The sequence below is a fragment of the Cygnus olor genome, chromosome 3 (genome assembly GCF_009769625.2).
Source record: "Cygnus olor isolate bCygOlo1 chromosome 3, bCygOlo1.pri.v2, whole genome shotgun sequence".
Lineage (NCBI taxonomy): Eukaryota > Metazoa > Chordata > Aves > Anseriformes > Anatidae > Cygnus > Cygnus olor.
In genome coordinates, this window is record NC_049171.1 from 92,508,290 (window position 1) to 92,525,395 (window position 17,106).

A 17,106-nucleotide genomic window follows, 5' to 3' on the forward strand; every position below is an offset into this window, starting at 1 on the left:
CCTCCTCTAATAGTTCGCACACATTCAATAGGAGCTTCTAGCACAAATCCATCTCCCCAGACTTCATCTGCATTCAGCAAGTTCCCACTTCCTCTGATACTCCGGTGAAAAAAACAGAGAAGATCTTGAGAGGTCTGCGGCCAACAGGCAGAGAGAAGGAAAGAAAAGACACCCTAGGAAGCAAGGATAACGTCTTGATTCTACCAACACACAGTGCAGAAATGCACTAGGCATACACCAGCTCTTACAAGCACACATAAACGCTGTTAATTACTTCATACTGTAGTCGTGACACTGGTTGTAACTGACCAGTTCCACACTGTACATCCAGCAGTACAGGAGTTAAACAGACAGGGACTGAGGACAGGGATCAATTGTTGCAATGCAAGACAACAGAATACAGAGGGGTATTTGTGTGCCTGCGATCTGGACTTGGAAAGGGTATAGGGAAGAAAACAAAAGAAATCATAATGAATTGTGGTACTTCAGGCTTTTCAAATGTGGTGCAAACATTAACTGACAGGATTATCTTGAAGGCAAATTCCAGACAACAGTGTAGGTAAAGTAATGAGCTCAGAGAAATATGCAGCTGGGAAAAGGAGAAAGGAATTTGCTCTGGAAAGAGACTGTTGGCCATGAAGGGTAAACCAGCCCTGGCACATGCCTTAAAACAGATACTTCTGGGGATCTGTGGAGGAGTTCAGCACACAGATGGGAGCTTACAGGAGTAATAGGTCAGTCTCCTTTGCCAGCCACTAGGACAAGGAGGTTTTGGCATCATTAATACCAGATTAACATATTTATTCACAAACACACACAGCTGCAGAAGGAAAGTTCTGACCCTGGGGTGCTGATGCACCACTGTCCTCAGCTCCCCTTCACCAGTGGGCTCCTGGTGCTTCTTCCCACAGTAAATCTCTTTCTCCTCCCCTACCTCTGAACTAGCAATGTCCTAACTATTAGATTAACAGCACTTCAGTGGAGTGTGAACAATGGGTTTGCACACTACATCATCCAAAGAGGCACGTGCAAGTCAGAAGAAAGAAGGAACAATACTCATGGGCTGATAATCTCAACTCCAACAGGAAGGTTAGAGTCACCTGTTAAAACAATATATTTGGAACTGAACTCAGTAAGAATTTCTAGTTTGGTTTACTCTTGCTAATTCTATAGTTTCACAGGTAAAAGTCCACTTTGTGTAGAGGTATCTGCAAGAAGTACTTTGCTTTCATGCCCATTTTGTAATGGCTATGAAAGAAGGCAGGGTGATGGAGAACAGTTTGGTAGGAACTGGGGGGTTTATATGGAGCATAATAGAGAGAGCTGTGCAGTAACTGATCTGTCAGCTTGACAGCTGTCCTGGAAAAGTAGAATGGGGGAAAGATTTATTTCAGGTTGGCCTAAACTTATTTTCAATTTTTCCTGCCAAAAGGAAAAAAATCAAAAATTCTGAAAAACATGAGAAATTCAGTCAGGAATAGAAGCCTGGAGCTGTGCTCCAAACTGTGACTGCTGAGCAGAGCTGCCACGCTGTCAGCTTTTGGCTTCTTGCCTAATGGTCATAAGAAAGAATTTATATGGAAAACTGTCGCTAATACAAATCATATTTTAAACTTTTGATCAGCAATTAAATTTTGACTTCTCAAGAACTGACAACTAATTCACGCTCTGTACAAACAAACTTGGTGTTATTAAAAACATTCCAGGCCAACAATACCAAGAATGTCACCAGCATGGTTTCTGTCATGCCAAGAGCTATATTAAAAAGAAACCCATGCATAGCAAGGAACAAGAAACATATGTAGGTGATTTAGACACACACAATTGTTTGGGGGAGGTTTGTTTTCTTTTGTGATGTCTTCAATTATGAGTCCATGGGAAATCAGTGCAAGTATCGAAATTATCATAATGAAACATTTAACTTCCTAGCCGGTCTGTGCAGCAATCATGACAGCAAGATGCTGCCACATCCAACATCTGTGAAGAAACCAAGTGGTAAGCAGTCATGGCATAGCTCATCAGGCTGCAACCTTTTCCTCTGAGGCTAAATCCTGGTAGAGACAAGTGACTTGGCTGTTATAATCACTTAGATGAAAGAACTGAAGATTAAAATGAGATACGATTTTGCTTTACTAATTGCAGTGATTTGTCCTTCTACTGGACTTCTCACTTGAAGATCAAATCTGCATTAAAAGCATTAGTGAATGAAGTCCCAGAACACTGCTATGTGACAGACATAACAATCCTTCTCACTTCTGAAGTTGGGACACACAAAGAAGAAAAAACAAGCTCTACAATTAATTTGTTTCAACTTCTGTGGCTGACGGGCTACTTCCAAGGGCTTCAACAGAAGATAAGCACGTTGTGTGATTTTGGACAATTTTGTGAGTAAATGAGATGCAAACCTTTGTGCTGTGGTGAGAAGGCCTGGCTTTGGTGTTCCTCATTCTGTCAAGAGTGTGGGGCAACGCAGCAGAGATGCTGGGAGCCCAGGCTCTGCTCATGAGGAAGCTGCAGGCCACCATGAGGCCTCCCCTCAGTCTCTTCTCTGGGCTAAACAATCCAAGTGACTTCATCCACTCCTCATACTTCTTGCCCTCCAGACCCTTCACCGTCTTCATAGCCCTCTTTTGGATGCTAATAGTTTTATGTCCTTCTTATATTGTGGCACCATAACTCTACACAGTACTCGAGGTGAGGCCTCAACCATGCTTCACCTCAGCAGCAAGGGTGGAGAGGCCCTTCAGGAGAGGAGAGCTCTGCCTGTGGTCCTGGGGACACAGGAGGCAGCACAGGACTGAAGACAGCAGGAGGTGTCAAGGAACCTGCTAAATGCTGAAGACAGTAAATGTAAACAACAAAGAGCAGAGGCTTTATAAAGAGACACGTAATGGGACAGATATGCCGGTTTTGAGAATAGTGGCAAATAAACCCTGGAAAGGATGAGGATAGGTGTTAAAGAATAATCTGCAATCTATCCCTCTTCACTTCCGCTGGACATAGTCTAAAGCTCAAGATTTAAGCACTTGCTTAATGTTAAGATCATGAATAAGTTAACTTAGCAGAAATGCAAAAGCAGCACACAGCAAATCAAAGGAATAATAAATATTGTATACAGGTGACCATGGGTAAGACTCAAAGGAAATAAAACCACTTATGTTGACTGGAGGGAAGCAAAGTCTCAGCTGCTGCTGGGGAGATACAAGGGGAAGGGCACAGAAATCAGAGCAACACATGCCAACACAGAGGGCAATTATTATAAGGGTTGGAAAAATAAAGTACAGGATATTTGTTCCATTACCCTTCCCCTGTGCTTCCTGCTGCCACTGATGATGCTGATGGCACACTTCATAGCTAACTGTATGCTTCTGCTGAGCTGCAGGGCCTGAACTGCCATCTGAAAAGTTTCCAGCAGAATGTGAAGATGCCGGAGGACATCTCTTAATAAATAAATAATTCATTAACTTTGACTAATGCAACCAGATAGGTGGTGCAGCAAGCCCTTTGTTTGCAATTAATATGACATGGCACCTGTTTAAATGACTTACATCAGGGTTCACATCCCCATATATTGCTAAACCAATCGCACTCTACTGTAACTCTTAGGGCCAAATTTCACACACCACATAAAGTGAAGAGCAGGGAAAAAAACCTACGTTGTTCCCATAAGCAATTGCAAATTTGCATTAACTCCCAAAGATGTACCTGTTTGTGGCTGGAGGGGCACAGCCTGAAGCCCAGGTTACAAAATGGGGCTTTCAGTAACCAGCAGCACTGAGAATGTGCAGATGCTGCTTTCACATAGTAAGAAAAAGAATTTTTGTGAATGTTGGTACTTACTGTTATTTTGATCTCTTTAGATCCTTCTTATTCCTGAGCTGACCTGTTCATTCAGGATTCACCTGTTGGCCAGTTAAGCAAAAGCAGGAGAGCAAACCATGGTCTTTCTCTGCAAAAAGAGAAAATAAACTCTCAATTTGTCTGATGTAACAGAAGTAGTGGGATTCAGTGCAGAGGTATGCTGCTAATACCCCATACCCAACCATTGCTGAAATTTCTGCAGCTGAAGTATGTCATTCACATTTTTAAAAAGAGGAGGAGAGCATAAATTTATCATATCCAGTATCCACTTAAATACACAGCACACAAACTTCACAAACAATAACTTTATAGTTCTTTCCTGTCTATCACTTGCTCATCTAGAATGAAAAATATCTTTCTCACGTACATCTCTATGTCTGTTCTCCTTTTGCACTTCACAAGAACAAAAAAGATCTGTCCAGTTTGCTGTGCATCGTGTATGACAGGTGTTTGAAGGGAAAGCCAAAATGATCTCATATGCGCCTGTTCTTCCAAGAGCACCTATACTGTGTCAACCTCAGGTGGTGGTGAGTTTTATGTTCTGCCAAGCCACAGACGGACAGAGCACACCTGCAGTCTTCAATGGTTTTACTTCTTGAATATCTTAGGACAACTTTGGTTCACCTATGCGTGGTGCTTATGTCTAGGAAAATGGCCCCAAGCATGGTGACACACATCAGCTCACCAGCCTTGCCTCTTCACCCCAGACAAGCAAGGTACCAAGCCAGAGGTTAGAAACATTTGGTCCCCAGGGTTTGCACTGTGGTGGAAGAATTATTCAGGTAGACCTTCTGAAATGCCAGAGCTGTAAAGCAAAGCCATAATGGACTCAGGGAGCTGCTTCATCAGTTTAATAGCAGGGACCATGGGCTTTGCTTTCACATCAGTAAGAAGTGATGAGCCCTCAGGATCTTAAGCAAATGCCTATCAACCATCTTGGCAGGTAGCAACTGATTAGTGCCAATCTAAAAGCAGCTCGTGCAATACTATATCTCACAGCTATATTCACTCTGGACTTCTGATGTATTTTATTAAGTATTCCTTAGAGTCTCTTACAATTTTCCTGCATGAGCTGTAAGGCCACAGTAAAAACTAATATTCAGAATCCTAATGAGTTTCCTTTCCACATTTTTACTTTAATGGTGAGTTTGAAAAGGTCAAGGCAAGGTAGGATTTTAGGAAATAATTGTTTAAAGTAATCTCTGGGTTATTGTGTTTCATTTGTATAAGATGATTATGCAAGATGCTAGATTTTTATTTGATCTCCACATCAATATTTTCATCTGATTATCTTCCATTCAGCTGCTATGCATGTTATATATACACTTTATTCCAACAAATATTCTTCCATCATTGTGAGACCATTTTAAGGTCACTTTTATTGATGTTCAAAGCTGAAGCCTGTAAATCGATGTCCCAGAAAAAGATCCAAATCACATTCTCTGTCACAGGATGTCAATTACTTTAGGTCTTCAAATACTCAATATTTGTGCTAGGATTTTGAATACATACTTGAATATAGGGTTCACTGCACAATACATTTCACTGACTTTGTGAGCAGTTACTCCTAAAGCCAGGCAGAAAGCTGACTGCAGTATCTAAGCTCTGTTTCACAGAAATGTAAAGCCCCTTTTTACTCTTGGATTTGAATGGATGAATTCTACCTCTAGCACAGCCTGGCATATCTTTGGGTGTCCCCAGATTAAGGGGTTTTGTTCTGTACTAAAAATGATACAGCCTACTTTTCTCCTCAGGACTCATCACTGCAGTATTGGACAGACTATTTACTTTGATGATTTTCTTTCACAAAGTTCCCAGGCAGTGGAAAGCAAAACAAAAGAAGCAAGCCAACGAAAGCATAACTCCATTCATCTTTAGCCAAATAGCCGCTAGACCCAAACTACTAAGGAATGCCCCGTCAGTGATCCCCTGGTACTGCAGAAAGGAAGTTGTTAAATGAGGGTCATTAAGAGGATCAAAAACAGCATACGGAGAAGGGAACGGAGTTAGTCATCATTTTATCAAAATGTTCTTATGCTTGTCTCTAGGGCTTCTAAGAGATACCTATCTTGCTGCTACTGAAGACCATACAGAAGATGCCATTATGAAAAATTTTATAAGAAGAAACCTGAAAAATCTCTTCTCATTGCTTGTCAGGGGCAGGAAATGTCTGAACTCCAGTAAAATCCATAAGAAAGAAGCATTTGTGTATTACATCAGATCCATCAACTGTATATTACTCTAGTCAGGATAGCCTGCTGTTGCCTCTAACCTGTCACTATGTTCAATTTATCCAGCAAGGGGTCACTTTGGCTCATTTCCTTGGTTTTAATCATCTTTGCTTTAGTTTCATCAAATACAGAAAGTGATAGGTACATAGATACTGAGCAACAAGACTGACCGGTAACTCCAAAAGACTCAGGCCTTCTGATAATGCTCTTTTTATTTAGTTTCGCTCATTTAAAGATGCAGCCACCTGAGAAGAAGCCCCTGAGTTTCATATTGTGTGTCCTTGGAGATGGCACAGCCTTTGCTGTTATACAGTCCTAAGTAGGAATCCATAAAAAGCACTGCTACAAGAAACACAGTTTTCCCCCAGTACCTGCAAGACCTCGCCTGATTGGTGACCCCAGCTGGCTGCATCACCAGGCTTGGAAGGGGAAGCTGATTCTCAGGCCTGGGACAACGTTGCCTGGTGAAGACACCTCCTTATGACCCAGAGGCCAGGCACAATACCAGGTCTCCAATGGGAAGTCCATGTCTCACCCTACATGATGAGGTTCTCCTAGTTCACTGCCTGTAAGGTTCTCTATTGAGGGGTCTGTATTAAACGACTCTCTTCTCTTTGTCCCTGCCATGGGGATAGATTTTAGAACCACTTTGGGCCAAATTTCAGAAAATAAGTCCTATAATGGCACCAGCTACTTAAGCTGGGAAAAAAACGTCCCTGTGGTTATACACAGCTTCCTGAACTCCCCTGGACTGTGGCTGGGAGGAATTGCACAGATGCTCATTTGTTGCTAAGTGTCATCTCCTCACCTGCAATTATAAGCCATTTTTAGAAGTTTTCTTTACAAAGACAAATAAGGAACTCAAAAAATAAAAAATAAAAAAATCACTCCACTTACCTGTGCTGTTTAGAGCTTCCCTAAATCTGTCCACCCTTGTGGGGGAGGTAAGCCATGAGATACTTTGGCACACACTCAGAGATTTCATAAGGTGAGAATGTGGATTAGAACAGTAAGTGCCATTTCTCAAGTAGTTCCAAGCAAGACCAGACACTTTGCTGCTGCAAACTGGGGTAGAGCCAGTGATCTCAGTCAGTAGCACTCAGCCAATGGACACGGGGTAAATGTGTTGCCACTGGTGTCCAGTTCATGAGTCATCTGCTACTATCCCTCAGGCCTGCATTGAGCTGAAAATAGATATAACAATATGGAGGAAGCAATATAGGAAGAGAGGCAGAAAAATATGACACGTAATTGCTTGCATTATATTGCATACATTCATGCTGACTTCCAGGTCACTTAGTGAAGCGTTGGCTGGGTAGGTCTCTGGCCCCAGCAATAGTCCTCCCTCAATATTAAGCACAATGCTGAACCCATTACACCACAGAGTCTTGCATATATATTTAATCTACTACCTCATCCCAGGTCAAAACGACCCATAACAGACATTAAAAATAATTCTACGATTAAAGCATATATGCTGCTCCATAGCCTGCCTCCCAGTTCATGCACTACCCCTTCTGTCAGCCGTAAGCTTGGTTCCCAGCCCTTACTCATGAGTCCCATGTGTCTACATTTTTCAGCATACCGTACACATTAATTTTACAAGATCGCTGCATAGGTCTGAAAGTCAGTCTATGTTGAATCACTTACATTAACAGGTCCAACAGCACATGCAGCTCAACTTTCTTGTAAGCTTGCAGATGTGTTTCTGTGTCTGTTTGCCCTTTTACCCTCTTCATTTTGCTAGTTATGTGCAATTAAATTAACAAGTGAGACCTCCTGAGTCCCAATGCTGCAATTTTGACTGAAGAGCCAGGCTACACTGACTTCATCGGCTTGCTCTGTTGTCTGGCCTTGAAGGTCTGCTCATCTGCTCCAGGAATCTGGTCCACAACCTTGATGCTTTGCTCCTTACCATGTTAACCTTTATGATCCATAAAATCACAAATGTGAATGAAAAAAAGTTGTTTTAAGAACTTTGAAGTAGCTGAAATATATTTTACAAGCAGCAAACAGTTTTTGCAGGAAGAAAAAAAAAAAAAAGAAAAGAAAATTGGACAGACATTTGGCAATCTTCTGTCAAGTAACCAGGCACTGGAGCATTGTGTACAAAGAATACCCATCTGAACTGAATTTCATTTATTGGTGAGCTTTGCTTTTACTAAAGAGGAAAAAGGGAATCTGAGAAAGAGTTAAGAATTTCCTTTCGTCTGATTACTGCTGACCTTCCATTAGTCACTGAAAACAAAATGGCTTGTAATGGAATCTTGTGGTTTCTATCGCTCTACAAAAGCCACTTTTACGAGGTCACAGCTTGATGACTCTGATGAGTCTCACCTCATGAAAAAAATGCATGAATTTGTGAGCAGTAAGCTCTGGCGGTCAGGGGATGTGAATGGTCCCCCCAGGTCCCCCTCGCAGGGAACCACTGCCAAGGGCTGGCGAGCAGGATCTCTGCTGGTCTCAAGGCCAATCCACAGCTGCTGGGGATGCTGGACTGCTCACAGGGGGTGAGCGAGGCTCATGCACTCCGTGTTGGGGAGCACAACTGGAGCCATATATGCAAAAGGGTGAGGAGGAACAGAGGCTGCTTCTCAGCATGTGTTTGGATTTATTTGCAATCGACCACATCAGATAGCACAGCAACCATTGTAAAATTGTTTTCCTGCATCTTACTACAGCCTACTATGGCATCCAAAGTAAATTTTCCTAATGCCCAGACAGAAATAAAATAGACAAAAAAAAACATACACATCTTGCTGCTACCAGCACCATCAAAACCACCTCTGAACCACACGCTTCCTATAGATTTGGGGTAAGCAGTACCATGTACATTGAATTTATTGCATGCATGAAGTAGAATAACCACAAGCAAATGTTATCATGTAAAGTAGAGTCTGGTATCCATACCTAGCATACATATCAGCTGTTTTTTAAATAAAGAAATGTATTTCTCTGCTACTGTTGTGTAACATATATTAAAAAGGTGTGGGTTTTTTTGCGGGGACATTTTTGGGGTACTCAATACATGAACACCTCAAAGATCAACCTGCAAGAAGCCTTGAGCTATTTAACTCTTAAGGAGAACTTCAAATACTTTTATAAGTGTTCAGTCATGAATTCAACTGATGCCTGCTGGTGACAGAAGAATCAAACCAAAGGCTGGTATACAGTCATGCTGGTACACAGTCATGCAAAGTAAACAGTAGAAGAGTTGCTTAAAGCATTAATGATAATACATTTAGTATAAGATTGGTTAATGGATCATTCACAAATTGACCTTTCATTTTTTGATACACATTTGTTCTTCACAAGTATTTTCTGAAAAGCTTTATAAAAACACAAACAACAATAACAACAACAAAAAATCCCTCAGACTACTTTTGTTCTGAACTCTCTACTTTACAGTTAAAAGTTAAGAGCCATGATGTGTGGTGACTCACCTGTTGTATGGTGTCTGCTCTGTGAAATGATCATTAGGAAACTAGAAGATCAGAGCTGCAGAATTGTTTGGTTGGAAGAGACCTCTGGAGGTCACCTGGTCCAACCCTCCTGTTCATCTCCTTGTAGATGGCTATCAGGTTGGTGAAGCATGATTTTCCCTTCGTCCTTCTTCCTCGGCCTAGATCTTCCCTCTGGCCTCAGAGGCTTGGGACTCCTGGAGGGTCATTTTACTAGTATAGACTAAGGAGGGAAGGCATTAAGTACCGTTGCCTTTTCCATGTCATTTGTCACCAGTTCCCCTGCCCCATTCAGCAGTGGGCCCATGCTTTCCCTTCTCATCCCTTTGCTGTTTCTATGCTTGCAGAAACCTTTCTTGTTGCCCTTCACATCTCTCACCAGGTTCAATTAGGCCTTTCTGAAACCTCATCTCTGCAAGTTCAGACATCATCTCTACAGTACTCCTGGGTGACCTCCCCTGCTTCCACCTCACTTGCTTCCTTTGTATGTCTGAATTCACCTCAGCACTCCTTCCACATCCATACAGGCCTCCTGCCACCTACACTTGATTTTCTGCTTTTTGGGATGGACTTGAGGAGCCAGCTCTCCTGGATCCCTCTTCTATCCAGGGCTATAATCCAGGGGAATCTTCCAAGCAGATCCCTGAAGAGGTTGAAATCTGCTCTCCTGAAATCCAGGATTGTGGTCCTACTTTTTGCCCTTCTCCCACCTTTTAAGATCCTGAACTCCACCATCCTATGTTCACTGCAGCCAAGGCTGCCTCCAACTTTGATATCTCCAACCAGTTCTTCCTTGTTTGTAGCATCAGGTCCCTGTTCACTCTCTGTTTGCTCTTCAATCACTTGAGTTGTACAGTATCACTTTTACTCTACACCTTGTGCAGTAAAGCTGCCCTGTGCTGATGAGTACCTCCCTGTGAACATTGGTTTGAGTTTGCAGCACTGACAGTAAAAGCTGTTCTCACTAGGTACAAATGCCAGGAAGCCACATGCTACATCACTTTGTTTCCTGACTGTACCTATATAACTCAAAATTAGATTTTTGGCACAAACCAACACTATTGAACTGACAGGATATTCCATCATCACTGTTTAAAACGTGATGTTTAGTAAAAAGTATGCCCAGTATATCATTACAACACAGACATACACACACACACACAAAAAAAAAGAATATTCCCTTTAAAGCTCCTTTTTTTATATCTATCTAAGCTTGGCAAAATACTAAAATCAGCATGCTCAAACCCTCTGCCTAATGGAAGGTTAATTCTCATAAAATTGAGATGAATGTTTGCAAATATCATTTTACAGCCCTCATTCATCTCTACAGTGAGAGACTGAATACTCTTTAACATATCAGCTCTGCAACACTATCAACAGAAAGCAAGGATTTTGGCCGCCCAAACCAAAATAGCTAACAGAGCCTTAGTTTCCAAGGATGGGTACTTAAAGCTCTTTGAATACGAGACTTTTTGTCTGAACTTGGCTTCCCAAAAAACAAAGGCAAGGAAAATCACTAAATAGCTTTGAAAAGCAGCCTGTAACTTCAGTGTTGCCTGATTTTTAACTGTTGAAAATTGGAACCTCAATGTTATACTAACACATGTTTTTACATTTTCCCTAGAAACAGATGGAATAATGTTGCTCATGCTATGCCAACACCATGTTGTTACATAGTCTTTATTAAAATTGCTTCAAGGCAAAAAGCTGTATGCACAAAGGCAAGGGGTGGGGAAAGTTGGCAACTCATTAAGATTTTCAGACTTGAGTTGTTTAACACTCAACCAGCACTGTGCATCATAAATAAATATCCATAACTTCACAAGGGGTAGGGAAGCTGTGGACATTGCTGGTTGCTGGGTGAATTGAGTCTGAGAGACCCTTGCCATGCAGAAGGCAGCCAAGACAGACAACAAAAAAAAAAGGAAGAAAATGAAAAGGGAGAGCATGTACAAAATGAAGAGAAACTCGACACATTAAAAGAGAAGCATGAGAGAAATGAGATTTAAAGGAAATAACATAATTGAGAAATTAACATCAGTTTTTCCTTAAATCCAGGGGGAAAAAAAATCCTTCCTTATCTTCCTCAGAGATTAATCCCAGTTCTGACAAACTGCACATGGAGAAAATAGGCATCTGTGTGTGTATACGTATATAAATATGTCGTGAATATGTGCTTCTAAAACATGATCCAAAGCCACTGAATTAGATGGAACGATTTCCATTTGGCTTTAGTGGGTTTTGGACCAGGTCCTCAAACTTTACAGATTCGGTTTTGAAAAAAGAAAGGGACAATCAAATGCCAGATTAATTCTTGTTCTGAAAAATCAATGTTGAATTACCAACAACAACAAAAAGCAACAAACAGCTTTTAATCTTCCAACCATGTAAATGCCTTCAATTAACTAACATTGATTTCCCTTTGCCTATATTGAGAATTTTTATGTCCCAAAATGAAGCAGTAAAAACACTTCCATGATAACCATAAAAATCACTGGAGGGAAAATAAAGTTTTTTGTTTCATTACCTTTTCTGTGTGGTAATCAATTACAAAGGAAGAACAGTGCAGGTTCAATTAAGTAACTAAATAAAAAGGAATTAAAAGCCACAGGGGATCTTTATTTTACTTATGTTAAAGTGGGGTCCGACTCCAGGCCTCATTGACTTGGTTGTAGTATATAATGGGGTTTAATTTCTGCGAACCGGTCTGTCAGCATTAGCTGATCATAATTAGGAAAATGGGGTTAGAGAAAACAGAGCTACTGAAAATAGCTTTTCCCAAGAGTAGTTTTCCCTCCAAATGGGATTATCACTGAGCACTCAGCACATTGCAATATATAAATGAACCATTTGGCAAAACAAAGGTCCCTCCTTTGAAACATACAACACAATTCAGGAAAACACTGGGTGCCCTGTCCCAGTTCAGCAAGTGTGTGAGCACATGCTTACCTTTAAATGCTTGCTTAGGTCTTCCATTGACTTGAGGATTAGCATGTGCTGAAAAAAGCCCTCAGTGTCTTGCAGAACAGCAAGTTCCTATCAAGTGGCAAGAGATTCATTTAAAAAGGAAATACGATTTTTTTAGAACTCGAAAAAATAGCTGTGGATTTGGTTTTGGGTTTCTTATTTTGAAATCTTGGTTCTTATTTTAGTCAAACAATTATCGTGACTTTATTACAGGCAGTGAGCTTCACGTGGGCAAAAATAAGACTCCTGGAGACATACACAATATAAGATCTGTTCAGACAGATGAACGGAAAATTTAAGAGGGACTGGCACTTATGGGATGCTTTGCCAATGAAAAGTGCGGCTCTTGGATTCACGTTTACGCAGATGCCAGTGCATACACACCTGCAGAAATAATCACAAGAAAAATGGGGATTCCACTGACGCCCACAGCAAAAGCCTGATAGCCCATAATGAAGCCATGGTTTCATCCATGACCTGTACACACATCGGCTGGGACTCATCACCTCTAACTCCAGCCACTGGTTCCAGGCTACACCAGCTGTGTGTGTGTGTGTTTATGGGGGGCACCTAGAGAAGGAGCCACTCCACCAACCACGGTGGGGTAGGCTGTCCCTCTGGCAGCATGTGCCAAACCAAAGGCACCAGAATGCCTCTTGGTTTCCCCTCGGATCTCAAACATCTCTATCCCTCTGCAGTTCATCACCCATCCCTTTAGCAGAGCGCCATGCTCCTGCAGCCAGGCCTCGCTCCCTCCACATCCACCAGCTGAGGAAGGCCCGAGGGCAGGAAAGCACCAGCATCCCTCTTAGGCAGCTGGCAGTCCACCAAGCATTCCACCAAGCCATTTAAAGAGAGAGGGAGGCACGTCCCATCATGTTTCAGAAGGAGCAGGCACACCGTACGTCTCACCAAGAGCTGCCCCTCCAAAGGACACGGATTTAAAAGCACTCTCACAAATCTGCTTGCAGAAAGATAACTCGGTGTTTCTCATAAATCAGGCCACTTGATTTAACTGCCAAGATATTCAACAAAATTCTTTTTTAGGCTGCTCATCTTTCATTGCTTCAGGCTACGTTTAACCAAATAATCTTACCATAAATCTGGGCTCCCACTGCCATTCATTATGAAGTGAGCCTTGTTTAGAAGTTCTTAGAATCGGTACATTCTTCCTGAATGACAATCCTCAAACGTCTTTCATTTCAAAAGGAGCAAAATGGAAATCGGTTCTTCTCCAAGTTTACCAGAAGGGCAGCCAAGCGCTGATGTTATACAGTAAGATCTCAAACTGGGAACTAGGCAGCTATTTTAATCAGTGGACTTATTTCACGTCTGTCAAGGACAGTATATTTAGAACTGGACAAGCTGTTTCTTCACTGCACCCATAATCTTAAAAAAATGACCCAAGCACAGCATTTCTCAGATGGGCTCTTTTGCACTTTGGCAAACCCCCATGAAAGAGCATTTAGATAACACTCCAGCTATCAGCAGGGCCAGGATTTAAAAAGTGCAAAGAAGCATCCACACAGTGTAGAGCCGGAGCTGTTGTTGCTGTTTAATCAATCATAGCTATTTAATCAAGTCTTCTGGGCACCATCAGATCATTTGAGTGAATCACTCAGGTCAAGGCATGAAAATAAAACAAGTTCCTTTATCACCTCTTATCTGCCCAGAGTAAAGCGTATGCGAAAGTGATGTAAGTGATGACCTCTGTAAAACTGAAACAGCAAACAGCGGAGGAAAGATCTCCCGCTGCACTGAGGCAGAGCTGGAGCAAGAAAGAAGAGCTTCTCTAAGGTACCACTTCCCAGCCAACCCATGCAGCAGTGCAGTACACTGCTGGTGTTTCCAGGAGAACCTAGCCCCCTGTTTGGGCATCAAAACCAGCAGCAGGATTTTGGAAAGAAGTTGGCTCCAAGCTAGCCGTCCTTACTGCAGCACAAAGATGAGATTTGAAAACAGGATCCTCAGTGAAGGCCTGCAGTTCTAGCTGTGACAATAAGGAAAGCCTTCCCATAGCTCACTGCTTGGCCAGAAACACTAAACAGGTGGATTTAGCCACCACGAACAAACTGCCGGTACAGCACTCGACTGCGAGCACTTTTCTTTTTATTCAGTTGTTTGTATAACAAAGCAGTTCAAAGATGAAGGCATCGCTGGGGCGCATGTTCCAACCATGTCAACCTGTGTAACCCCCCCCCACCAACCTCACCCAGCCTGTCATACACCTTGCATCACCAGCAGGAGCTGTGGGCTACAGAAGAAGATGTTGCCTTACCTATGATCACCACAGGTCACCATGGCCCTTGCACTGCCTGCAGCTCACCTGCTGCAGCTTGGACCACAGTATGGGCTTCAAAAGTCAGGGTAAAAAAGCAGGTACTTAGCACTGTTACCCTCTTCTTTGCCCCCCTCATCAGTAGGTAGGGAGCTTGGATTTGGGACTTCCTGCAGTCAAAATGCAGTCTCGGAGCCTTTTGGACTTGCATCCTATTGATGGTAAGGCAGTGAGAGCAAGGGCCGTGCTCTGCACCCATGTCAGCAGACTGTCTGTCCTTTAGGTGACTTCTCAGCACGCCTTTACAAGTATATGAGTAACAAGAAAACACTGGAGCACAACGAAAATCTAGCCCGGCCTCCACCAGAGATGAATCTGCAAGGACTTCAGTGCACTTCCTGCTTCTCCAGTCTTCTTGTGTTTTCTAAAGCTTTCAAGGAAGAAAAAAAAAACTAAGTTGTGAGTTTGGGTCTCTGATATGCTAGTGAACCAAGTGCTTAGCAAGGCTGAAATGAAATTACCTGTTCCCCACATAGCACCACAGACTGGGGACTGCTCCGGACTCTCTCCCCACAGCCCTTCAGGGTGCCCCACACCAGCCACAGCACAGGGACCACCGTGGAGGGACCATCACAGGTAACCCCCAAATAGGCAGAAAATTCAGGAGAACTCAAAAGAAAAACCAACCTACTGTGCCTCCTGCTCTCGCCACAAGCTACCATATGCTCTTTAATAAATCTTGTGGGAAGGTGCTCTGATGATCCTTAGGAGCTGGTCTTGCTCCAGGGTGCTTTTCTTGCTTTGCAGTTCTGCCTTTTCTTTATCACCAGTGCCATACCCCACAGTGCTTTTTGCCCTCCTTGCCTGCACAGGTCACAGCTCTGTAATAACAGGCACTGCTCACCAGGGCCGGACCCTCTCTGTACAAAAGCCCAGCACAGAGTGACGCCACATTTTTACTGCTGTTGTAAACTGCAGTTTCAAGGTCAAGAACTGAGGTCCAAACCCCTTCCTCCAACACCCACCAAACCTGAAGTTATTTTAAAAACAGTATTTCACTGAAAAAAAAAGAAAAAGAAAAAAAAAGCTATAACGCTGATAAGACTTGCAAGCTAGCAAAATACCATTTCCTCCATTAATGCCTGTAGAGTTCTAGCATTCTTGCCATAATTTGCATGCAGATGTACCGTAGGTACTGAGAAAGAGATCAGAGACTCAGAAGAAGCAGGAAATGACCACTTTCTAGGGTACAGAGTCAGCTTGTTTTGTACAAACCGTCTGGCTTACTAAAACAGACTTGTCTTAGACTTGCCAGCCAAGCAATACGAGCTACTGATGAACGTCTGGAAAATATTTATGATAAAAATTATGGTTGCAGGAAGAATAGCAAGTAAGTAGCTGATCCAGCTGGCATGCAAATTGGGCACAACGTTTATCAGCACAAATATGTTCATCAGCACTACCACCTAGTCCTTCTGGAGAGCAGTAGGTACTCGGAGATCTTCGTGACCGTTGAGTTTCCTACAGCCCCCGATCATAAATATTATTCTTGTCTTATGTAACACAGGAGAAAGTGTTTGACCATCCATTGTACAGCTTGACACACCAGCATCAGGGCTCTTGCCCTGACCCATGCTGAGATGGGAAATGGGGCACTTGAAGCCTTTGACTTCAACTGGTACATATCAGACAGACTCACTGTTCAACCAGACCAACTTATGTGTCCTTAGGAAACCAGACTAGTAGCAGCCTGGTAAGGATATACCATAGTATACCATAGTCTTCCCTGGCTATTAAATAAAATAATCTAGGAATCACTATATTGGAGCACACCTTAATGCTGCTAAAGGAGGAGAAACCAGCTCCCAGCCATCCAGTCCATATTACTGGGTAAAAGTTGAAGGCAACACCTGGTGAGATCTAAAACAATCAGGATCTGCTTCAACATTTGACCTCTCCAGAAGTCTCCTGAGACCCACTCTGCCAGTGAAACCCAGCAGAGCACAGTGCACTTCCAGGGTATCTGTGCTCTCTTGCTAGCCTAGGAGACCCCAGCCACACTAGTTTTTCACTGTAGGTTTTCCAGTCCCATGGTGATCTTACATTACACTGTTTTAAAAGGGCCGGATCACCATGTGTCATATTACCGAAAACTATGAATTGTCTCTAAATCCATAAATGCCGTGCTCAATTTCTTGATGGGCAAGGTCTGTTATTGTGACCTGGTTCCTTGCAACCCCCGAACCCCATTTCTGTAATATAAGAGAAAGAAAAGCTCCCTATCTGATTTCATACAAACGTTATTTCT

General features: G+C 42.5%; 1 long non-coding RNA gene across 1 annotated transcript in view; it reads right to left on the reverse strand.

The window, feature by feature from the left end:
- LOC121068202 overlaps positions 1–10,089 on the reverse strand; it is a 35,670-nt gene extending 25,581 nt beyond the window's left edge. The window contains exons 1-3 of the long non-coding RNA XR_005818698.1: positions 9,536–10,089; positions 6,990–7,276; positions 3,841–3,949 (exon numbers count right to left, since the gene is read on the reverse strand). This is a non-coding gene — a long non-coding RNA (uncharacterized LOC121068202). The remainder of the gene's footprint in view (positions 1–3,840; positions 3,950–6,989; positions 7,277–9,535) is intronic.
- Between the last annotated feature and the right edge of the window lie 7,017 nt (positions 10,090–17,106).